Genomic DNA, 5,087 nt, shown 5'->3' with positions numbered 1-5,087 from the left:
TTATTTATACTTCCAATTTTGCCATCGACATCGCATGAAATCTAATGTACTCACTCATCCACAGTGCTTTTTATATCATCATCAGAAAAATAAATTCATAGTGGATACAGAATTAAATATTGGATATGTAAAATTGTTTCTAACAATACATAATCAGATACGTCAAAGTTGCAGATCTTATTGGATCCGCCATTATATACATCATACTGCACTTTTCCTGTTATTTTTTCTGGAGGATTTATAAATTTAAGAAAAATAATAACAAAAACAATAATAATTATAATTGCTGAAATTTGAAACCTGCAGACTGGTACAATAAATATAAATTGCAACTACTATTTTTATAGAAAGAAAATGCATGTAATTTAATCGTTGTTTTAAATGATTATCTTTCTTTTTCCCCTAGTACTTTCATAGGGAGTATGTATCAGACACCTGATACAGATAAAAGAAATTGCATTAGATTTTAGTATTTACTTTGGTTAGATTTTGATTAATTTGGCTCCTGTAGTCATAACTTTTCATGCTCCCTTGTAGTGTAAGTATAAAAGTACACTTCAAAATTCCGGGGAAAATGCATTTCACCTCTATATCTTTCTCTGTTCAGTATATAATCATAGGTTAACTTGTATTTGACTACTAAATCATCGAATAAAGAACCTCATCTCCAACAGCAGCACATAGCAATTAGCATCCCCTCCCAATTAATCAATCTCTTTTTAGTGTATAAAGGAATCAGCAACAGTTGCCATATATATAGGAAATTTGGAGAATCTCAACTATATCTTTTCTCCTTTGTGCTTTCTTGACGAGTAGTCGTAGTTTTGCCCATAGTTTTTTGTCCTTTGTTTTATGCTCCAATCTATTGTTTCTTGTACATCGATTTTTTATTTATTTATGTGTGGTAGCTACGATTCCTTTTTTTTTTTTTTTTTTTTTTTTTCAGTCTGGTGTATCATGATTTTTCGCTTTCGTTATTTCATTCCCATACTACTTTGAATTACTTGTTCTTATCTAACCTTTTTTGCCATGCTTTCTTTTGAGCCGAGAGTCTTTTGAAAACAGCCTCCTTACCTTTCGAGGTTGGGATAAGGTTTGCGTACACGTTATTCTTTCCAGACCCCACATTGTGAGATTTCACTGGGTATGTTGTGTTGTTGTTGCTGCTGCTGCTTTCTTGACGAGAAGTGCTAACTTCCCTCCCCATTAAACAGAATATTTACCTCACTTTGGGATCTGTTGAAATTAACATGAAATTAGTTGTTCACAACTATTCATAATTGACTTTGCGCTTTATCTCTTCGTTTTTTGAGACCATTCTTTTGAAGAGAGAAAAAAAAAATTAAAGATGAGAATAAATTGTGACCTCCATTTGTTTTTCGTATTAGTATAAGATTCTGATTTTCTATCATTTCACGTTATCTCAAAACATATCTCTTTTTATCATCAATGGAAGAGTATTTTTCTTTTCCTTTATCATTATAGCAGGGAAGAAAACTTTATAAAGTAGAAAAGATATTCTGCCTTTTATGGATATGATTTTCAAGTACACTTAAGATGCATCATTTTTCACAAGTGTTTTGAAGTAAATATTCCAAACTGGTGACAAGAATATTAGGAAGGTACGGCACAATAAAAGACAGGTTCTTCAGACCTCAACGGAGCACAGTGCATGCAGCAGTACAAAATTAGAATCTGAGGTTGCAGTGGGGTTTCCTAACACAAATTATATGAAGCCCAACTTCTGTAACTAACATCCATCTGCTGCCTGTAAAGACAGGCAATAACGAGGGGCGTGACTACTAAAAATATACGGGTAAACCCTCTATATTTTAAAATCAAATACTTACACCTCCTGTATTCTCAAGATCCTATACTTATCCCCTATAATGTATATCCATAGCTAAATAAATTAAAATATAATCATTAAAAGACAAACTAAAATTATAGATAAGAATTTTTTTTTGGAGTTACTTTTATAAAATTCTAAAACAAGATAAGAAATTTAACAAGAAATTTTATTCATACCTTTGATTAAAAAAATAGTAATAAATATTTTTAGAAACATTTATTGCTCGAAACTCATAAATAGAATAAATGAACACAAATTAGTTAATAAGATGTCCCAACTATTAGTAATAAATTTCTTGCCGTTTAAATATGGTAGTTATTTGGAATTTTATCCAATTATAATATTTATTTTACAGAAATTTATCTTTTTTTTTAATTTTAGTTTTTTATTTATTTTTCGATTCAAAATTATCTTAAATATACTTAGTTAGATAAAGTTTCATTTGTGTAGGATTTTCATTATATAAAAGCTTTAATTTTTCTTAGAAAAGGGATAACATCATAGGTGTAAGTGAACGATTTTCATAATAAATGGTATGTAAGTGTTTGATTTTAAGATACTGGGAGTCTATCTGTAATTAAGTCATAGTACAAGGGTGTTCAGTGTAGTTCATTCTTTTTTATATAATTACCAATACTTTTAACGGATTATTACAAAAACTTACAAAAACATCTATAATAAACTATTATTCTTCAAAAATACTCCCTCCATTCCATAATAAGTGACTCTTTTAGCTCATGCACACCCTTTAAGAAATTACTTACTCCTAGAAAATTATGAGTATTTTTACTAACTTACCCTTAATTAATGGTTAGAAAAAGAAAAGTTATTTAATGATTTTTTATTATAAATAAAGGTAAGTTTGAAAAAATAAGATTAATTTCTTGTTGAAATCCTAAAGTATCACTTATTTTGAAATAAATAAAAAGCCTAAAAGGTCACTTAATATGGAATGGAGGGAATTTTTTTTTCTTTTTCCTTCAAAATAACCATATTTTGAGAGTTCGACCGATTAAAATGCATTGATTCATTGAATAGAAGTTGAAAAATAAAGATAAAGAAAATCTTATCCACCTTCCAAAAATTCTGGTTTGCATGATTGCCAAGTTCTACGCTCCATATTCCTCAATCCCCCACGGAATCGAATACCCATAATACCAAATCATTGGCGGGTCCCTTTATTGTCGCATTCCACGCTTTTTAATATCTCCACCTCCTTCGCACGTGAAAATGAGTTGCTCTTTTTCCTTTTTCCTTTTCCTTTTATCTCTTTGGGGACCAATATTATGCAAATTACTAATACTGTAGTTTACTGTATTCACTATTTGCAATAGATTCGATTTGTGTTTAGGGGAAAAATTCAACTATATGTATGTGCATGTACGTCCTCTAGATGCATGAATTTAGACACAAATTCGAGAAGAAACGTCTTTTCATACTGATTTTGAGATGAACACCTTGTTCAAGTGAGAAACTAGTATTAAGAGGATTATTATCACCTTTTATTATCATTTTTTCCCTTGCCTTCACAATTTTTTGCTAGTCATTAAGATTCATCACCTTTTTTAGCAACTTTTTTCTTTCTTCTTCAATTTTAAATTAAATATTTCTATCAATCTGTTGATTGTTTAGGTGGGTTCTCAATTATTCCCAATCATCTTTGATAAGGTTCTAGTTAGGACGGACAGCACATACACACGCGCACACGCACATATACATTAGCAGAATCTATATTATAGAAATACTAAAAGTTCTCCAACCATATCAAAGTCAAATGCTTAGCAAGCTGCTTTTGGTATTCGTCCACTAGAGACAAAAATGTTTGGATGACAATCATATTAAACAAGTTTCTTTAAAAAATTTTGATACCTTAGTTTCACAACTAGTCATATTATACTATCGATACTAAACCCATTACGCACAAGATTAGGTTTTTTGTTCTGAGTGGTTCATTCATGATTGCACTTATACAAGTCAAAACTCAAAACAGCAAGCCACTCACTCACTTTCACACGTTAATGGTAAGTGGATATGAATCTTTCTGTCTTAGAATATGATCTGAAATCTTTTGAACAAAATATATGCCATTATGCCAATCTTCCATAGAAAACAAATACGTATAATGATTAATTATCCTGTTAGTTGACGTCAACCGAAAACATAGTATCATTTCACAACTTTCGATCAGTCCAAAATTCACTAACCATGGTCGTTAACGAATGCTTTTTAATTTTATTTTCTATCAAACGATATAAAACACGGTCAAATTAACATTTTTTAGTTTCTGTCCAGTTGGATAATGTTTATAAATTAAAACAGAGGGAGTGTAACCCTTTACTTTTCCATGTGTATATATTTTTATACCGTAAAGATAAATAGCTGGTAATGAAACAAAAGAATTGTATTACTCACATAATAAGTAGTTATTTCCAGGTACCAGTTTCAGATGTCTTTCCTTGACTTATATTCTCTTTTCCTTAATCAATAAGCTGCAGTTCATTTAGAAAATAGCCATTTGATTGATTCTTTTAATTAGTTTTGATGCAATTGGTTGGTTTTAGCATATGGCATGCCTGCCTGCTGGCTGCTGCATGTAAAATGCAAAGATGACAAATCAAATTGACTAGTATGAATTAGGACAACGAAAGAGGTGGCGGAAAGAACTCGAACACATTAAAATTGTGTAAACGGAACAAAGTGACATGTACACTTTTGTTTTTGTATTAATTTGTCAAATATTGAAAAGAATAATGAAGTGATAAAAGTAAGTAGATAAACACAAGAATATGTAGATTGTGGGAAAAAAAACTGGGTGCACCACACCAGCTTGGTGAGAGATGACTGGTTAGGCGGGACCATGCCCATGCCTTATTGGGGAATAATTCCAAACCAACCTTGTTAAATGAATAATCTAAACAGAACCAAGGATGGGAGATGTATTTAAAGTTAGATCAAATCATGTTTAATGGGTGACCTAACTTCTCATCACCTCAGCCGACAATGCATTATTATATCTGTTTGTAAGCATACAGCTCAATTAGCATGGGGTCCCAATACATAAATTCGCACACATAGATCGAAACTTCAAAAATATTTATTTATATTTAATGAAATCAATTAATTTAATTTTAACAGTTTATTTAAATATACATAAGTAACAAATATATATGTAAAAATAATAATACATTTTTAATATATATTAAAAAAATACTACTGTATATGTTTTTCATATTTA

This window comes from Lycium barbarum, chromosome 12 (genome assembly GCF_019175385.1).
Source record: "Lycium barbarum isolate Lr01 chromosome 12, ASM1917538v2, whole genome shotgun sequence".
Taxonomy (NCBI): Eukaryota; Viridiplantae; Streptophyta; class Magnoliopsida; order Solanales; family Solanaceae; genus Lycium; species Lycium barbarum.
The sequence above is the reverse complement of the archived record's forward strand: the minus strand, read 5'-3'. Positions refer to the sequence as shown.